The sequence below is a fragment of the Phoca vitulina genome, unplaced genomic scaffold (genome assembly GCF_004348235.1).
Source record: "Phoca vitulina isolate PV1807 unplaced genomic scaffold, GSC_HSeal_1.0 scaffold31, whole genome shotgun sequence".
Lineage (NCBI taxonomy): Eukaryota > Metazoa > Chordata > Mammalia > Carnivora > Phocidae > Phoca > Phoca vitulina.
In genome coordinates, this window is record NW_022589734.1 from 16,605,286 (window position 1) to 16,626,485 (window position 21,200).

Genomic DNA, 21,200 nt, shown 5'->3' on the forward strand with positions numbered 1-21,200 from the left:
CGTAAGACAGTGATAGCAAACAGAGAAGGAAGAGTGAGATCCCCGACAGAGAACTAAAGGACAGGGGCACCTGGGTGGCTCAGTCGGTTAAGCGGCTGCCTTCGGCTCGGGTCATGATCCCAGGGTCCTGGGATCGGGCCCCGCATCCAGCTCCCTGCTCAGCAGGAAGCCTGCTTCTCCCTCAACACTCCCCCTACTTGTGTTCCCTCTCTCGCTGTATCTCTCTCTGTCAAATAAATAAAATCTTTAAAAAAAAACTAAAGGACAATATTCTGTTCTATTCTATTCTATTCACGTAACAATGTGCTACGTTGGCTTTAAAGCTGCCAGGGAATACATCACTAACCACAGACACCACAAGGCCTGTTTGACCAAAGGCCTGGCTCAGAAGATCGTAGAGATAAGTATGGAGAAAGGACCCCAAAGTACCTGGCCCCTTTTCTCCACAATGGCCTGTCCAATGAGCCTCCCTGCCAAAGGTGACCTGCCAAGGACTCACAATCGATTCGGCTAAGAATCAAAGGGGATAATTGTTTAATTAATTTCAGCAGAGTGAACTGTCGAATTTTTAGATTTGCAACAGACCTTGGAGGTCATCGAGGCACACACTGGAGTTTTCTAGAAGTGACCCATTCCCCAAGGATGAGTAAATTGGCTGAGGTCACCAAGTTAGGTGGGGAGAACTGGCTTCCATTTGAGGACTGTTTCTAAGAACTACGGTCAACTAGGCTGATTAAACTACCTTGGAAATCCACAATATCTTGGTATCATTTATTATTTCTTTATAGTTTGGAGCCTTGAATTCCACCCCCAGACCAAGGGTGTATTCATAAGGGGCACCATATGTAGTTAAAAGGTGCTCAATAAATATATGTTGAGTAAGACTTGGAAAACCCCAGTGCCTCTCACCCTCCCCACCCTGATACTTCACTATAGGGTGAGAAATCTGCCATCAGATCAAATCGACTGTCTCGTGTGTGATTAATTCCTTATGCTCTCAGCTAAAAGCAATGTCTGGAAGACCTAGTCTGTTGGTCATTTGTGTGTTCAGTTGTTCGGCTTTTTTTTCCCCTCCTTTCTGGTCTTTTCTAACCACAAATGTACTCAGATCCCACTGCTTTGCAAATTTCAGGAACAAACACACTAAGTAAATTTTGTTGTTCTCTTGGCTCTCCATCACTAGAACAACATTTTCTCAAACAACCTGTTGCTTGGGCTGTAGAGAAACAGCCAGGCACTTGAATAAGCTGTCCTCGAGACACCAAATAAACGATGATTGATGAAATCTAGAGCTAACGAATGCCAAGTCCTTTAGATGACTTACCCACAGCCGTTTGTGTCTGAAGACCGTCCGTGCAGGCTGAAGTCCACTCCTTCTTGCTCATGGTTTGTAGCAGCACGACTTCTGAGGCCTCAGAATAAATTCTTTCATTTTGCTCCAGTATGCTACAGAAAAGAAAACAAAACAAGTCAGAATGAAAAATGCCACTTCAAGCAGTTAGTTGGTATTCAGGGGGAAATCCCTGGCTGCTCTCAGATGTATATTTTATAACCTCAAACAAGCATGTTAATTATCAGAACGAAGCAATCACACAACTCATCTACCTATGGAGCCCTGAAATACTGGAGCGGGGGAGGAAGAAAGAAAACAGAGCACCTGCTGGGGTAGGTAGTACATCTTGAAAATTATGATATATACCACTGGGAACATGCCCGCAAAATTTCAAGCTTACTAACTGAAATAAGTACACAGAGAAGGATTCACAATGTTTAATAATTCAAGATAACTGATGTGTAGTCATCAAGGGTAGGAGGTGGAGAAAGTTTTGTTTCGAATTAAAATTCATCTGATTCTGCCCATTAAAGACTCAGACTCACTGAGCTACTATTAATATCTTTAAATGCTGTTAGGATTGAACCAAAAAAAAGATGCAGTGTTAGAAAGAGGAAATTTTCTATTTTGCACCACAAATAGGTAATTGATGGGTTTTCACTCTGACTCGATACATCTCGATAAAGAACTGCCCCAGCCAAGTTGGAAGGTAGCATTTACTTCACACGCTGAATATGAAATGAATGGTTAAAATATGCAAGCCTCTTTATCCTACTCAGAGCACCTGACAAAAGCCTACACATTAGAACTGTGTGTGGCTCTGAAAAGTTCTCTTCTGCCTTGTGAGCTTATAATGTTCACTTGTCACCAGGTGCTGTTCTAGCTTCCCCCGATGCTCAGACAAGTCCACCCCACTGTTTTCTGACAATGGCCATCTGAGCCTGGAAATGGTCTTCAAAAGATGTCTGCAGCCTCTTCTAGCCTCTTGCTAGCTCTTCCTCATCTGTTTTTGAAAGCACACTGCAAGACTGCCATCCAGCTCTCTCACTACGATGACTGCATCCCACTTGGGTCGCCAACCCTACGCATCTCCAAAGGTCCTGAGGCCACCGCCAGGTCATCATCCCATGACCCGGTTGTAAGAGAGAGGATATACCTTCATGCCTCATGACTGCGTGAATAATCAATTCCTTGAAAGCCTTCTGAAGCTATTACTTTATAGAAGACTCAACGGATCTGAGAAGAACTTTTGGGGGGTTGTGTCTACCTGTGGTTAAATGCGTGTAGGCACTCAGAACTTCTGAGGAGGAAGAGAAAGCTGCTCTTGGGTAATGTTTAAACAAGTGAGTTGAGTTAAAGCCCATTATATTTTCAGTCTAGTTGGAAGAGCGACTGCCTGAAAATGGCAAAGTCTTTTTTATTTTCTTGATGATATCAATACCCACTGAAAGTGGGGTTGTCACGATTTTATTAGTTTTCAGAGCGGCTTTCATGAAATGTAACTCCGCTCCCACTCAAATGTGTAACAGTAACATATTGCTACAAATCAACATAAGCCAGGAAGTTCAAAGCATGACAAACTGTCTTTATCTTACCGTTTGGGTAAAAACAGAATTTTAAAGGGAGGAGGAAGACTTAAGCGAGCCCACTGCGCGTTACTGGCTGATATTAATCTTCTTTTACTAAAAATAAACTGCTGCCTTTCTTTCATTTGTTACCAGTGTTCTGTCTTGGTATTTTAACTGGGAGGGTCTCTGTCGTCTGGTTCACAGTTCTTCTGCAAAGAAGCTGCCGGCCCAGGGCGGCTGACGGCACACAAGTTAATCTGGGCCTTGAGCGAACTCAGGGTTTAATCACTCATGCCCACTGACTCACTGAATGCCAAGTATGGTGTTGGTTCGAAAAGCTTACCCGAAGCTCAGTACCTTCTCGCGGTACTCTTTCTTTCTTTTTCTGTGCTGCTTTTGCCTAAAGAAAGACATCCATTTCTGGATTAGATTTTGTCACCACGTGGAGCAAAATTATCTGGGAGAGGCAGAATGGCTCCCTCATTAGCTCAGGGCCCTTCCCTGGCTGCCAAAGCCAGGTGTCCAGAGGGGCAAGTCACACTATTTGGAGAGAAGAAAAAAAAAAAAAAAAACACGGAAAAACAGGGGAAACAAGGCCTGATCTAAGTGACAAGACTTTCCATTCTTACCTCTGTAGATGTGAAGGAGTTGGAAGTGATTCATTTTGTGATCTAGAGCCGACCCTCAATTACACATAGTGCACCACGTGGGAGATGACTTTTGTCAAAAGAAAAACCACTGAACATTCTATACCCCTCCTTTTAAGCAATAATTTCAATATGCTTTCCTCTTTCAGCCAACTTTTCAGCAGTGCTGCTAATAACCAACAAAACAAACTGGCTTGAGTTTAATCTCCTTCGCCTACCCATTCCTGTTTGCCAGTTGAAGCTATAAATAGAGGTAAGACCAAAAGTCTAGAAAGAAGAAAAGAACACCAGGGGACTAGAGCATTCACAGATCTGCCTGAACACTGAAAGTTATCTTTATAAACAAGGATTCCAATCCAGATGATATCCTTACAGGGTCTGAAATTCGATAAGCAATTTTGTGATAATTTTCTGAAACACTTATAAATAGGCAGCAGCAGCAGAGTAGATCAACATGTGTCAGAAACAGTGGCTCAAAACCCATGAGGTTTTTTTTTCTCTTTCTTTTCATCTCAGTTTTGCCACTAACTGGATTTTTCAACTTAAGCACCATCTCCTAAGTAGAATTAGTTCCTTATCTATCAAATAAAGGGATATAAGTAAAAGTTCTCCATAATTAATCCCCAATTAAAATTCAAGTGGCTTTTATATGTGTTGGAGTATACCATATCAAATGAGATCTCTAAAAACACAATTATATCTTACATGACCTGTTAGGTACATCGTCATCCTAAAATTCAACAATTAGACAAAGCATAGGAAACAAAAAAGAGGGGCACCTGGGTGGCTCAGTTGTTGGGCATCTGCCTTCGGCTCAGGTCATGATCCCGGGTTCCTGGGATTGAGCCCCGCATCAGGCTCCCTGCTCCGCGGGAAGCCTGCTTCTCCCTCTCCCACTCCCCCCTGCTTGTGTTCCCTCTCTCGCTGTGTATCTCTCTGTCAAATAAATAAATAAAATCTTTAAAAAAAAAAAAAGAAACTAACAGGTTCATTGTGAAATACCACTTCAGTGGGGGATGGGTGTTCTAGTTAATCAACAGGGCTGGGAAAATTAGCTCTTTATTTGGAAAAAGTCAGATCCCCATCTTACACAATTCAGAAAATAAATTCTAATAAATTAAATAATTAAACATACAAATGTGTGTTTCCACAGATGTACATATATAGGGTATTTATTATACATATATATGTCATTTTATACAATTAAACACAGATAAATAATTTTATAATCATGAGAGGCCCTGTAGGCCATTGCAGAGACCTGACTTTTTACTTCAAGTGACACAGGAAGAGACCTGAGAATTGTGAATGGAGTGGAATAAAGATCTGCCTTATGTTTGAAGGGATCATTCTGTCTGTTGGGAAGAAGAGACCAAAAGGGGATAAGGCTAAAAACAGGGAGCCCAGTTAGGTGACTGCAAAAATTCAGGTGAGACACCCCATACATGGACTAATAAGGTGGTGATCTTATTACTGGGGGAGGAGGTAGTGAGAACTGATGAGATTCTGGGTATATTTTGAAGATCAAGTTGACAAGTGGTATAAGAGAAAGAATATATTTTGAAGGTCAAGTTGATAAGTGGTATAAGAGAAAGAAAAGAGTTAAGGAGGATCCATTCAAGTTTTTGACCAGATCATCTCTACGAACAGAGTTGCCATTCACCAAAACAGAAAAGATCATGGTTCGAGAAGCAGGTGTTGGGAGCTCCATTTTTGCATGTCAGGTCTAAGCTGCCTAACAGACATCCTGGGGAGATACCACAGAGACAGTAGGATATGGGAGATACCAAGTAGCCAGTAGGATGTGAAAGTTTGAAAGTCACAGACATGTGGACATAAGACACAAGTTAAAGCATGAGTAACTGTCATAGGTGAGTCCCAAGATCACACCTCTTGCTATTCATGCCCATGTGTAGTCCTCTCCCCTTGAGTATAGACTAGATTGAGCCATTCTTGTCTAACAAACGGAGGGCAGCAAAGGCAATGGGATGTCATTTCCAAGATTAGGTGACAAAACTGGCTTCCATCTTGGATGCTCTAGAACATTCTCTCCAGAGTTACTCACAACGGGGGGCAGGGATTGGCTGCCCGGCTGTGAAGCCATCCTGTGGAGGGGCCCACATGGCCTGCTAGCATCTATATGAATGAGCTTGGAAGCAGATCCCAGCTCCTCCCACCCCACCTTCAGATGAAACAGCAGCCTGGGCTAATGAATGGCTTGACTGCAATGTTACGGAGGTCCCGAGCCTGAGACACTGATCAAAAGTGTGCCCTGGTTCCTACTTACAGAAACTGTGAGATAATAATTATTTGTTGTTTTAAGCCACAGAGTTTTAGGGTAATTTGTTACACAGCAATAGATAACTAATACACTTATGATGTGCAAAGCACTGTTCTAGAAATTTTATATGACTTTGTACAGTTGGAGAAACTGAGTCACAAAGAAGTTGCATCACCTGCCCAACACCACACATATGTGACGGAGATGGGAATCCAACTCAGGCCATCTGACTCCAGAGCTGAGGCTCTCTGAGACTGCAAGACAAGACCCCTCGAAGATAACCTTTTCTACCTCGGATGTGCATACCTGAAACATGAATTCTCCACTGCAGGAAGTGCTAATATCATAGAGTTTATAAAAACAAGGGCCAGTGTGATCTTCGCCAAACTTCTTGTCACATAGCTCTACAATTCTACTTTCGATATCCCAAATATATTACAGTATATACTCAACTGTTGAAGATGGAAAGGTGGCCTCTTGCCATCTGAAGAGTAACCTCCCTCTGGTCCTTTAATTCCCATCCGGTTCATCTGTTTGATTTAACTGTGAGAGAATTTCCAGAATAGTTTGCAAATGCTTTAATATAAATTCCTATGGACTGATTGTCCTTTTGCACCTTTAAAGAGCTCTCCCTAAAACTACTCAGTGGTGAAAAAAACACCAAGATACTGGATAAGATAGCCACAGTATTTCTGCTTAAATTTTTTTAGATAATAAGGGAAAACTGATTTCCAGTTGCCAACAGAGTCACTAAGGATTCAAACAATATTATGGTTTGTTTTTTTTTTTAAGATTTTATTTATTAGAGAGAGAGAGAGTGCATGAGCAGGGGAGGAGAGGGAGGTGGGGGGGACGGGCACAGGGACAAGGAGACTCCCCGCAGAGCATGGAGCCCCACGGGGGACTCGATCCCAGGATCCTGAGATCATGACCTGAGCTGAAGGCAGATGCTTAACTGACTGAGCCACCCAGGCGCCCCCCAAACAATACTACGTTTCTAAGTAGGAACTGGTAAGACCAAAACATCAAGAACAAAAGCTTTTGAACTACATGAAATACAGTTACTACTGTCCCTTTAGTTTTTATAACAAATTAAGACTTTTCCATTTTTTCCCTGATACAGACATGTGAAATAGAGAAAGTCAAAGAAGTGATCTCTGTACTTTCATAGAAATTTAGAAAGGCACTGTGGTCAGAAAGGAGACTATTGCTGGCTATTGTATCCTCCTTATTTTTTAGGAGGAGAATGCCCATCACGTAGTAGCCGGGAACACGTTCATCCATACGGTGGAATCCTTTTCTTTTGTTTTAACTGTGAAGATTGTGCTCACAACCAATGGAAAGAAAGAATCATAAAAAAAAAAAAAAAACCAACAAAACCCACTGCCATTTATAAATCTTTCTGTTACAAAAAGCGACTGTGTTTTATAAAGGCATATGATGCATCACCACAGGTATTTTTTGCCATTTAAAAATACCGAACAGTAGTGACAGCCCCGTGGCTAGGCTGTCAGGACTAACCTGCAATTTGGACAGTTTGTGCGGGGATTACGTTACGCTGTCTTATGACCCAAGGAGCAGATGCTCCTGATTAACACACAAAAATGTCTAAAACAGTTTCACAAGCACATGTGTTTGCATAGAAAAGATAGCTTTGACCATTATGCGCAAAATAGTATCCACTGATGAAGGATGAGTGGTTTTCTTTTTAAAAAAAGAGAGTCCGTCAAATTAATTGGTAAGCTTCCATGGGCCTTCTTCTAAGTAAAGTATGGATGTGACAGAAAGTACTTGATAAATCTTGCTTTTTATTTTTTTTTATTGTTGAAAAAAGTATAATGAAGAATTTGTATGGTTTTTTTTATTATGTTATGTTAGTCACCATACAGTATATCATTAGTTTTTGATGTAGTGTTCCATGATTCATTGTTTGCGTATAACACCCAGTGCTCCATGTTAAAAAACGGGGAGAGGGTAGCATATATCATGTATTAGCCAGTGTGTTCAGTGGGATGCTATATTCCATGGTGAAACATCATGTTATGCTAAAAATAAAATGAGGACAACAAAGACGGGGATACATCAGGGAAACACTTTTGAGGGACACTGGTGTACTGATAGGTATTGTAAATCTCAAGGAGGAAAGAAAGCATGCAGCTTGGCCCAAAATACGTTTGACCACAGAACACTTTTTCCAGAAAAAATAAGCAACCAGCAGACATGCATTGACCAAAATGCAACCTAGTAAACAATACACGAGGTCAGTGGTTCTCAAACTTTATGGTTTCAAGTCCCCTTTGCATCCCTAAAATGTATTGAGGATCCCAAAGAGCTTTTAATTAGGCAGATGGTATTGAACAATATTTATGGTATTAGAAATTAAGACTGCGAATAATTTGAAATATATTAAAATTAATTCATTTACGATAAATATTAATATACCAATTGCATGTTACATAAAATATCTTTATGAAAAAGCAACTATATTTTCCAAAATAGTAAGAAGAGTAACAATAGTAAGAAGAGTAACAATGATTTAAATTTTTGCAAATCTCTTTAATATCTGGCTTAACAGGGGAGCCTAGGTGGCTCAGTCGGTTAAGGGCCCAACTCCTGATTTCAGCTCAGGTCTTGATCTCAGGGTGGTGAGCTCAAGCCCCGCATTGGACTCCATGCTGGGCATGGAGCCTACTTAAAAAAATAAAATAATAAAATCTTTAAAAAATATATATCTGTCTTAACAGAAAAAAGTTAAGTTCTCAAATGTGCCTCTGAATTCAATTTTCTGTGATACATAGTCTGGTCAGCGTGTAGGCTAGAGGTAGCCATGAAGGGCCAGTAGGAAAGGGCACTCTGTCAAGAAAACATCTGTTTACTCGGATTCTTCCAGGTAAGAATCTGGGAAAGGTGTTCACTTTAGACTTCTTTAGCAAATGCTTTCTTTTAATAATCCAGGTTTTAATAATCTACTAAGGATTTGTTTTAACTGAAGACAATAAACTTTTTAAGTACCCTGACCGAGATTCAGAAAGACCTGTTTCATGAAATCAGTTAATAAGGTAGGTATGTAATCATAAACCATTAACTATTTAAGAGTGATTAAACAACACTGGCTATTTTGGGGTGTTAATGTACACATGCAATAATAATAGTAATAGTAATAGCTAATATTTGTGGGGGGGTTGTTTTTTTTTTAAGATGGGGAGGTGCAGGGGTAGAAGGAGAGAGAAAGAATCTCAAGCAGACTCTGCACTGAGCATGGAGCCCGACGTGGGGCTCGATCTCACAATCCTGAGATCATGACCTGAGCCAAAATCAAGAGTCAGACGCTTAACTGAGTGAGCCACCCAGGTGCCCCGATAGCTAAAATTTCAGTGTTAAACCCTCAAATTACATTATTTCCTTTAGGCCTTACAATCACCCCAGGTGGTAGACATTTGCATCGTTCTACCTTTATTAAATGAAGAAATGGAGGTGAATAGAGCTAAATAACGTACTTAAGGGGCTAAGTGACAGATTTAGGACTCCAACTTCTGTCTGACACCAAAGATTCTCTCTTAACTCCTCGTTTCCAGTTCACGGTTTAGTAATCCAGATTCTTCTCTGGCTGTTATTCCAAAAAAATCATGAAGTATCTCCTTCCATTTTCCGTTTCAAAGTGAGTAGCTGCTCGATTAATTAGTCTGGAGCCCACACTAATAAAGGTGCCTAATGGGAACATTCTTCTGCCTCCCAGAGCAGACTATCCACGTTATCCCATGAAAAAGAGAAGTCTCACTCAAAAGCCACATAGGCTGGATGTTGTGAAGCCCAATCTTCTGATTCTTAAAAAGTCATGAGGATGGAGCACTTGTAATGATGTTCTGGAAACAAAACCCAAGGTACCCTGAGTCCGTACTCCCTCTCTCTGAAAGCACATTCATGAAACAGGGACAATCGAAATGCCTGTCATCTCTAAACACCACAATAAGGCAAGGAGAAAGTACAGGCAGACCTTGTTTTATTGCACTGAGTTTCGGGGCGCTTATCAGATATTATATATTTTACAAAGTGAAGGTTGTAGCAACCCTGCCCAGAGGAAGTGTATCAGCGCTGTTTGTTCAGCACAGCATTGGCTCACTTGGTGTCTCTATGTCACATTTTGGGAATTCTCATCATATTTCGAACTTTTTCATTATTATTACATTTGTCATAGTGATCGGTGATCACTGATTATGACTCACTGAAAGCTCAGATGATGGTTAGCATTTTTTAGCAAGACAGTATTTTTAAATTAATATATATATTGTTTTTTAGACATTACACACACTTAGTAGTCTATAGTATAGCGTAAACGTGACTTTTGTTATGGACTGGGAACCCAAGAATCCATCTGATTCATTTTATGGCGATACTTGCTTTATTGCAGTGGTCTGGAACCAAACCTGAAATGTGTGACATACGTCTGTGCTTCCTTTTCAAGTGCTTTCTTAACCCTTAGTTCCCTTGGGTCACTATACACCTGTGCCCATTATTTCCCTAACCTCAATGGCTTTCCTTCTGCTACCCCAGAATCATTTAAAACATACCGAACACCTTCCTAGATCAGTGTTAATCATTTTCCACCACCCAGCTCAAGACAGCTGTCCTCCCAGAATTACCCCTGCCCCCTTTCCTCGAATCTCCTTGGGCAGGGAACCCCACCCCTGTGGGCTTACTGGTGCACTCCCTGACGGTGGGTAATGCAGCTTCACCCGCATGTCTTGTCTTTTCACAGCTATAAGTAGATGGCGAATGTTCTCAAGACCTTCTGGAGAAGCTCACAGCACTTCCCAAGGGCCAAACACAACATATCATGCTTGCTTGTATTTTTCTTGATTGGGTGAAGACTAAAGGACACAGGAGTATAATTTTATGTCAGTTTTATTTTTAAACATCTTTAGATTCTTCAGTCCTGAGATTAAACAAAAATTGGCAGTGGAATTCAGCCAGAAATTGTAGATATTTTTAAAGAGAATAGTGGTCTACAGTATCATCAGTGGTGTTCACTGAAAACCCCATGCCAGTTTATTTGTGACATTCTCAGAGTAGACAGAATTAGGTCCATCCTAATGTGAACTGATTTGAGAAGAAAGCAGGATTAAAAAAAAAAGGTGGATTTGGGATATACCCAGAAATCCATCGATCGTGTCTCACCCTTTCTAAATGCTCAGCCATTCTTAATGACACCCACTACCTACACTTCCATGTCCCACTCAAGAGTTCTGTATATCTGTTTTCAATATGAATACTCAAACTGGCATGGAGCTTTTTAATGGATAGGTCTGTGCACCACAGACTACAGAACACAGAAGAATCCAACTCATTCTCTTAGCACCATAATTACTCTTGGAAAAATTACGCTGCATACTTTGCATAAATGGTATGATCTAGGGGCGCCTGGGTGGCTCAGTCAGTTGAGTGGTTGACTCTTAGTTTCCGCTCAGGTCATGATCTCAGGGTTGTAGGATCAACCCCGCGTCGGGCTCCACGCTCAGCAAGGAGTCTGCTTGTCCCTCTTCTTCTGCTCCTCCCCCACCCCCGCCCCAGCTCACTCACGGGTGTGTGCTCTCTTTCTCAAATAAATAATCTTTCTCAAATAAATAAATAAATAAAATCTTTTTTTAAAAAAATGGTATGATCTAATATCTGCTGATAACAACACCTGATAATCTTTCTATATTATGTCAGACTTACAAGGGCATTTCATTCCCCAAAACCACCCTTTCTCTCAGACCAACCAAATAGACTGGAGGCTTGTGTATTTGTAAGTGACATGGTTAGGAGCAGGCCTGTTTTGTTTTTTTTACCATGCCAAACTACTGCACAGAAGAACGGAAAGCCACCACAATGGTGCATCTCTAATTACTGTCACAGACTACCTAACTTAAATACTGGGTTTCCATTTGTGAGCGCCATGACTGGATTTACAGAACCATGCAAATTTTGGCCTTCCTCTGAAACCTAACAGCCCCGATCTTAACCTTCTTTATCATTCTTGGTGGAAATTTTCAACAACCACAAAGGTGGGGAAAAGGGTGTGTTACATACTGACTTCTTAGTCATATTTCCTGATGTTGCCATTTTAGTATACTTTAAATATTTACTTATGGCAACACTGAAGTAATTATAGTTTATGAAGCACTGTTCTCTTTCTGTCTTGGTAGACCCCTCCGTGTGCTGTACCACAAAAGAAAGTTCTCTGAATCACTGCCATTACTTAGTGAAGGGCTGATGTTCTTACTTGGTGAGCACTTCTCCCAATGCTCTCGAAATCTGAAGTGAGCAATCTTAGGCTGGCAATTTTTCTTTTTAAACTGCCTTTCATATTATACACTTGGTCAGCTCTAAACTAACACTTCCTTTTTTATTGCCCTCCACATTCGCATCGGTGGTACCCACACACCCTGAGCACCTGACACCTCAGATCCCCAACCCCCCGAGTGAAGCTCAAAGAGTCACTAGCTATGACCCCCAACCAAGAAGGGGTAAGCTACAGGATCAAAAGGAAACAAGAAGTGATATACTGCTGCATGGTGAGAAAGACTCTGAGGTCCCATCCCTTTTAGGGATCCACTAAGCCTGTTCCTGGTACCCCAGCATCACTGAGATGCTGAAATTGAGAACTCCAGATTCAACACTCTGCCTTCCCCCTTATTTCACAAGTGAGCTGGTTCCCAATCCTATCAATTCTACTTCCTGGTTCCACTTCTGGAACATTTCCCTTTCCACCCGCCTGGCACTACTGCTCTGCTCTCACCCACCTCTCCTGCCCACCCACCTAGATGCTTGACGGTCCTCCTGGTCCTCCAACCAACTCTCCAGAGCGCCCCCAAACAGATCTCGTGACTGTCTTCCCCAACAGAACCGAAAACCATGGATAACTACAGCATACTCTTCAAACTATCCCTGAAGAGGAAGGGGGAATGTGAACCACACATCAGTAAATCACATTTTGTGATCCCAACCACCCTTCCCCTTTTGTTGTGAATGCGCCATTAAGAAGAGACCTGGAGAACATAGATGTGGAGACACGTAAAAGGCCAAGAACCAATGTTTCATTCACAGATTTTTTTCCTCTGGGTTTTCTTGGCTCATCTATATTTTGGGTCAGCTTTTTTTTTTTTTTTAACTCAATTTGACTTTTAATCATTAAGAATAATCCTAGAAGCGTGTCCTGTTAGGTGCTGCCAAGTTGCATTGATATGTTTCATTACTGCTTGAAAGGCCACGTATTAAAAACACTACTAGAAGTCAAGTTAAAGAAAATGAAAACATAATGATCTGGGATATTTTTTTTTTTAAAGCAGTTACTAAAACAGAAACAAATGTTATTTTAAATCTCTGGCTCACTATAAACTGACAAGATATGAATATGAATTCTACCAAGTAACGTACAGCAACTGCTTCTCCCCCAAACCCCACGCCAACAACCCCACTTTACATTTCACTTGGATATGACATGTGGAACATATCATCCAGCTTACAAACCACCCCTCATTCAAGGAGATTCGCTCCAGCTCATTTTTGATATCGTGACATCATTAACTTTAAAAAGCTCAGTAAATCATCATTCTTATAGCTGATGTGACAAAAAGTCACCGCAAAGTTTAAAATTTCTAAAGCAACTGAGGAACAATATCCGAGAAACTGTAAGATGATGACATCCTTGCTAAGAGAGGTGAGTCAAGTCATCGGCACACTTCTTATGATGCTTTGTAAGGAAATTCTGCCAGGCGCTTGTCTGGAGTAGAGGAAACCTTCTCTGATATGGATCAGGCCCTTGGGAAATTTAGCCTCCATCTGGGAAGACAGATGGAGGTATGGTACGAGAACAAGAGAAAAGCTTTGGAATTTTAGAGGAGGAAGCCATTTTAGGCAGGAAAGGGTTCAGGGAAGGTTCCATAGGGAAGGTGGGTGGCCTTCAGGATCAGATGGATGGGCATTCTGAACTCGTGTTTCCATTCCTAAAATGTCCCAGGACTAGCTCAAACTAATCAGGTTGTTCCTCAAGCTAGCATTTGCAGATCAACTACTGTGTGTTAAGAAATTCACAAATGTTGTGTTCAAATAAACTCAAAATGATAGCCTGGTTGTAACTGGTTTAAAAAGGACTTGGAGACTCATCAACATTCCCAAGAGTCACTAGTTCTCCTTAAATATTAGGAAGCCAAAATGATGTTTTGATCAATGTAACAATTACACAGAGAGGATGACAGTCTTAACAAGAACAACCAAGGGTCAAAATCATGTATTCTGAACATAAATATGGCTTAAAAGAATAAGGATTTAGATCTGCCAAAAACAAATCACATGTCCCCCAATATAACTGAAATGACAAGAATGTCAATAAACATATTTATTCTGTCCTCTAAGATCAATATTATGCAATGATTTAATTTTGCACTGAATTATCAAAATATATATTTGCTTTAAAATGGTTACTAACATTTTGTTTCTCAAAATGTGATCCAAGAACCTTTTATGTTGAATGTGTCACAGGAGAGTGGCTCCCGAAAAATACAACCCCTGGGCATGTCCCTGATCCATTCATCAGGCTCCTCGGGCCCAGGAATCCGAATTTTCAACAAGCTCTCTCCTTACCCCCAAGTGAGGACTGGCTGCATATATAAGTTTTCAAACCCCCTGCCCGTAGTGTCCTCCCCTATGTGTTTCCCTCTCCTTTTCTCTTCTTTGTAATGTGTCTTTGCCAATTTAAAGAATTACCTTTCAACATCCTCCAAATGTTCTCTGTGTCACCCTACATTGACCAAAAGGAAGATTGCTTCTAAAACATTGAAATTAGGGGTGCCTGGGTGGCTCAGTCGTTAAGCATCTGCCTCCGGCTCAGGTCATGGTCCCAGGGTCCTGGGATCGAGCCCCGCATCGGGCTCCCTGCTCAGCGGGAAGCCTGCTTCTCCCTCTCCCACTCTCCCTGCTTGTGTTCCCTCTCTCACTGTGTCTCTCTGTCAAAAAAAATAAGATCTTTAAAAAAAGAAAACACTGAAATTATACTACTGAAAAGAGGATGTCAGTAGTCCCCCCTTATTCATGGGGGATACATTCCTAGACCCCCAGTGGATGCCTAAAACCACAGACAAACCCTATATATACTATGTTTTTTCCCCATACATACATACCTATGATGAAGCTTATTTGTTTGTATTGAATTATAATTAATGTATAATATTATATTACTTTCGGTCATATAAGACAGTGTTGCAATATTTTTTTCTATATTAGGAAATTATCCACGACAGGTCTAGTTACCATCTTTTGCCAAATAAACTTATTACAATATTATTGACTATATTCCTTTTGCTGTACATTACATACCTGTGACTTATTTATAACTGAAAATCTGTATATATTAATCCCCGTCACCTGTTTCAACCATCCACCCACCTCTATTTTGATAGAAATTGTACTGAATCTGTAGATTGCTTTGGGTAAGTATAGATATTTTAGCAGTATTTTTTCTTCCAATCCATGAGCATGGAGTGTTTTTCCATTTCTTTGTGTCATCTCCACTTTCTTTCATCAGTGCCTTATAGTTTTTAGAGTACAGGTCTTGCACCTCTTTGGTTAAATTTATTCCTAGGTATTTTTTTTTAACATTTAAAAAAGTTTTTATTTAAATTCTGGTTAGTTAACATATAGTGTAATATTGGTTTCAGGAGTAGAATTTAGTGATTCATTTCTTACATATAACACACAGTGCTCATCAGGTATTTTACTCTTTTTTTATGCAATTCTAAATGGGATTGTTTTCTTGATTCTCTTTCTGATAGTTCATTATAAATATATTGAAACACAACAGACTGCTATATATTAATTTTGAGTCCTGCAACTTTACTGAATTCATGTATTAGTTCTAACAGTTTTTTGGTGGAAGCTTTAGGGTTTTCTATGTACAGTATCATGTTGTCTGTAAACAGCAACAGTTTTATTTCTTCCTTTCCAATTTGGATGTTTTTATTTCTTTTTCTTGCCTAATTTCTGTGACTAGGATTTCTAATACTATGTTGAATAAAGGTGGCTAGAGCAGGCATCCTTGTCTTGTTCCTATTCTTAGAGGAAAGGCTTTCTTTTTTTTTTTTTTAAAGATTTTATTTATTTATTTGACAGAGAGAGAGCACAAGTAGGCAGAGTGACAGGCAGATGGAGAGGGAGAAACAGGCTCTCCGCTGAGCAGGGAGCCGGATGTGGGGCTCGATCCCAAGACCCCAGGATCATGACCTGAGCCAAAAGCAGCCGCTTAACGGACTGAGCCACCCAGGCGCCCCAAGAGGAAAGGCTTTCAGCTTTTCACCACTGAGTACGATGTTAGCTATGGGTTTGTCATATATGGCCTTTATTTTGTCGAGGTATATTCCCTCTATGTCTGCTTTATTGACAGTTTTTATCATAAAAGAATGCTGAATTTTGTCAATCGCTTTTTCTACATCTATTGAGATTATGATTTTTATCCTGTGTTTTATAAACATGGTCTATCATGCTGATTGATTTGTAGGTGTTAAACCATCCTTGCATCCCTGGAATAAATCCCATTTAGTCATGGTACATGATCCTTTGTTCTTTTTCTATTTCTTTAAATGTAAAACTACATTGTTTATTTGAGATTTTTCTTGTTTCTTTAGGTAGGGCTGTATCACCATGAACTTCCTTCTTAGAACTGCTTTTGCTCCATCCCAAAGATTTTGGAATGTTACGTTTCCATTTTTATTTGTCTAAAATATTTTTTGACTTCTTTGATTTCTTCATTCACCTACTGGTTATTTAATAGCATGTTGTTAGTCATGTGTTTTTTCCAGTTTTCTTCTTATAATTAATTTCCAGTTTCCTACATTGTGGTCAGAAAAGATATTTGATGTGATTTTAATCTTCTTAAATTTATTGAGAATTATTTTGTGGCCTAACACGTGACCTATCCCAGAGAATGTTCCATGTGCACTTGAGAAGAATCTCTATTCTGCTGTTTTTGGATGGAATGTTCTGTAAAAATCTATTAAGTCCATCCAACTGGTATAATGTATTATTTAAGGTCAATGTTTCTTTATTTAGATTTTCTATTTGAATGATCTATGTATCGATGTAAGTGGGTATTAAAGTCCCTACAATTACTGTACTGTTGTCTATTTTTCCCATTACTTCTGTTAATATTTTCTTAATATATTTAGGTGCTCCTATGTTGGTGCATAAATGTCCACAAATTTTTTAATCTTCTTGTTGGACTCTGACCCCTTTATCATTATGTAATGCCCTTCTTTGTCTTTTGTTATACTCTGTTTTAAAGTCTATTTTGTCTGATAAAAGTATTGCTACCTCAGCTTTCTTTTCATTTCCTTTTGCATGGTATATTCATCCCTTCAGTTTCGGTCTGTGAGTGTCTTTAGGTTTGAAGTGAGTCTTTTATAAGCAGCATATAGAAGGGGCTTGCTTTTTAACCCATTCAGCCACATTATGTCTTTTGATTGGAGAATTTAATCCATTTATACTTAAAGTAATTACTGGTAAGTATGTACTTACTGCCATTTTGGTAACTGTTTTCTGGCTGATTTTGTCATTCTGTTCCTTTCCTCTTTTCTTTCTCTCTTCTCTTCTCCTTTGATTGTTTTCTTTAGTGTTAGGTTTAAATGCCTTTTTTTTTTTTTTTTTTTTTTTTTTGGCTGTTGTATTACTATACATTTTTTCTTTGTGGTTACAGTGATGTTCACATAGAACATTTTATGTAAGGAACAGTCTCTTTTACCTTAATAGTAACTTAAGTGTGAACATATTGCAAAGTTTTATATTTTTACCCCACCCTCCCATATTTTATATTTTTAATGACACATTTTACATCTTTTTATTTTATGTATCCCTTAATTATTATTGTATTTTTAATTAATTTTGCTACTTTTGTCTTTTACCCTTCATATTTGCTTTATAAGTGGTTGATCCATTACCTTTATTATTTATTTACCTTTCCCTGTGAGATTTTTACTTTAGTATGTTTTCTTACTTATTACTAATTATTAATTAGGGCCTTTTCTTTTTAACTCAGAGAAGTCCCTCTATCATTTCTTGTAAGGCTAATTCAGTAGTGATGAACTCCTTTAGTTTTCACTTATCTTGAAAACTCCTAATCTCTCCTTCAATTCTGAATGATAACCTTGCCAGATAGAGACTTCTTGGTTAGCAGTTTTTTCCTTTTAGCACCTGGAGTATGTCACGCCATTCTCTTCTAGCCTGTAAAGTTTCTGCTAAAAAAATCTGCTGATAGCCTATGGGGTTTCCTTTGCATATAACATGTTGCTTTTATTCCTGTTTTTAAGATTCTCTCTTTATTCTTAACTTTTACTATTTTAATTATAATGTGTCTTGCTGTGTTTCTCTTTGTGTTCATTTTATTTGGAACTCTCTGGGCTTCCTGGACCTAGATGTCTATTTCCTTCCCCAGATTAGGGAAGTTTTCAGCCATTATTTCTTCAATAATTTTTCTGGCCCTTTCTCTTTCTTCTCCCTTTGGGAGTCCTATAATGCAAATGTCATTCCACTTGATCATGTCCCAGAGGTCCCTTAAGATACCCTCATTTCTTTTCTTTTTTTTTTAATCTGTCTGGGTATTTTCCATTACTTTGCCTTCCAGCTCACTGATCCATGCTTCTATTTCATCCATTCTTTTGCTGAACCCGCTAATGTATTTTTCAGTTCAGTTTCAACTTCCATTTGGTACCTGCTTATGTTTTCTATCTCTTTGTTGACGTTCTTGCTGTGTTCATCCATTTTTCTTCTGAAATCAGTAAGCATCTTTATGACCATTACTTTGAATTCTTTGTCAGGTAGACTGCTTACTTCCACTTCATTAAGGTCTTTTTCTGGGGATTTGCCTTGTTCTTTGGATTGGAACATATTCCTCAGTCTCCTCATTTTGCCTATCTCTCTGTTTTTGTGTGTATTAGAAGAAATGACTACCTCCCTAGTCTTGGAGTGATCTTGTATAGTGACTGTTCCATGTGGCCCCAAAGCTCAATCTCTGGCTACCAGAGCCAGGCGCTCTATGGTCATTCATGTGTGCTGCATGTGCCCACTGACTATGATAGGGCCATGGCTGCAGCATGGGGCGGGTAGGGCTTGGGCACTCGCCAGCTCAACTGTAGCCCACCCACTGCAGCATGGGGCGGGCAGGGCTTGGGGCACTCACCTGGCCCAACTGCAGTTGAGCCACTATGCAGGGAAAGTGGGGTTCAAGCAACTTGCCTGTCCAGTTTCAGTTCTGTCTCTGGGCTGGCTGGGCCAGGCTCAGAGTGGCCAACCAGACCGATTATGGCTTGGCTGCTATGAAGAGAAGGTGGGGCTCAGGGTCACCAGCCCAACTGTGGCTCACTCCACGGGGAGGGCAGAGATTGGGCACTTACCCCACTGGTTTTGGCTCAGCAGCTACACAGGTTGGGTGGGGCTCAGGGTGTGAGCCTAGGCCTGTTGCAGCTCCTGTGCTACACAGGGTAGGCAGAGCACACCCTCCAGTTCTGGCAGGCCAGAGGAAGGGTGCCAAAAGTGGTGCCTGTTGGCTCCTTCACCAGCAAGTTAGAATGAGATTGTAAAAATGTCATCCACCAGCATTTCCATCCCCCAGATAAAGTCCCTGCAGGCTCCTGCCTCTCCAGCAGCAGCTTCAACATTAGTCAGTGGGTCTCCTTTACTTCTAGTCTAGATGATTTTCAATCTATTGATTTTGTGCTGGATCTGAGGGCAAGTGGGTCTGCACATGAGACCTTACAGAACAGAATCTCCATTCCTTATAGTTCTATAATTCTCCTGGGTTAATCCCCATTGATTTTCAAAACCTGAAGTTTAGGGGGCTTGTCTTTCTGGAGCCAGCCCACAAGGTCAGGATGCCTGATCCCCTCGGTCCCCAAGGGAGTGTTCGCGATTTTGGGGTCCTTCTAGCTTGTACGTGATGTGGTCTCTCTCTCAAAATATCTTACTGTACTGTACCCACCCTTCTTCTTGGGATGATGCGAGATGATAAAAGGATGCGTGATGAGATGAAGTAAGGTGAATGGGGTAGGCACTGTGACGTAGCATTAGGCTAATGTTGACCTTCCAGGGATATGCCAGAAGGAGGATCATCTGCTTCTGGACCACAGTTGACCACAAGTAACTGAAACCGTGGAAAGCGGAACCACGGATGGCGGGGTGGTGCAAGGGGGGAGGAGAGACTACTATATTTCAAACAATTCTTACAATTCCTCTTTTTTTATGTATCTAGCTTGAGTCAGCAAAATGCGGTCCTGGCAAATGCACTGGGTTCTGCAGTAGGCAGAAAAATGCCCCCCTCCCAAAATGTCCACATCCTGACGCCCATAACCTGTGAATGTTACCTTGCATTGAAAAAAGGAATTCCACAGATGTGACGCCGTTCAGAATCCTGGGGTGAACATCCCGGATTACACAGGTGGGCCTAGTGTAATTGCAAGGGTCCTCAAGAGCGGAAGAGGGAGGCAGAAGAATAGAGTGAAGGGATAGGTGACTACAGGGAGATGCTGTGTTACCAGCTTTGAAGGTAGAGAAAAAGGCCACAAGCCAAGGAATACAAGTGGCCTCTAGGAACCAGAAAAGGCTACGATATGGATTCCCTCCATAAGGATCGCAGCCCTGCAGATGCTTCGACGTTAGCCTGGTGAGAACCTGTGTTGGATTTCTGACCTACAAAACCGTAAGACAATAAATCTGTGTTGTCTTCAGCCACCAAGTTTATGCTAGTTTGTTGCAGCAGCAATAAAAAAACGAATGCAGGTTCTTCGAAGGAAAAAAACTTTAAACACACAGGTTACCTCTAACAGAAACGCCATGGCCCAGGGGCCCACACACTTTCCAGTCTTCCCAAGCACATAAAAGACAGAATCCCAGATGTTCCCTTGGGTACAACTGAGCTATGGCCCCAGAAGTTTCAAACAACACTGCCACTTCCTCTACCCACTTCTCCCCTTATCCCGCTCTTCCCACTCACACCTGCAGCTTATCTTCTCACCATCCACCATGACAGGCTGGTGGATCACCTTGAAAAAGTACAAAGAGGAGAGGGTCAAAGCCAGGGTTTCTCAGTTCCAGCACTATTGACATTTGGGGCCACATCATTCTTTTGTTGTGGGGACTGTTCTGTGCACAGTGGGATACTTAGTGGTATCTCTGATCTCTACCCACTAGAGGCCAGTAGACCTACCCCCCTCTCCACCACTTATAACAACCAAAAATGGCTGCAGACATTGCCCAATGTCCTCTGAGCAGGAAGAAGCGGCCCCCAGCTGGGATCCCCCAGTCTCAGGCCCATTCACCTAGCGCTCCGTTGCTCTCTCCTTCCGTCCCCC

At 40.8% G+C, this 21,200-nt stretch overlaps 1 protein-coding gene across 14 annotated transcripts in view; it reads right to left on the reverse strand.

Moving 5' to 3' along the window:
- ATXN1 (ataxin 1) overlaps window positions 1-21,200 on the reverse strand; it is a 391,544-nt gene that overhangs the window by 288,008 nt on the left and 82,336 nt on the right. For 13 of the 14 annotated variants that reach the window (XR_004301879.1, XR_004301880.1, XM_032425008.1 and 10 more), the window contains one exon: window positions 1,325-1,446. The gene's annotated coding sequence lies outside the window, so the exon portion shown is untranslated. Of the gene's footprint in view, window positions 1-1,324; window positions 1,447-3,244; window positions 4,292-21,200 lie in introns of those variants that run through there. The other variant, XM_032425013.1, reaches the window with a different exon arrangement.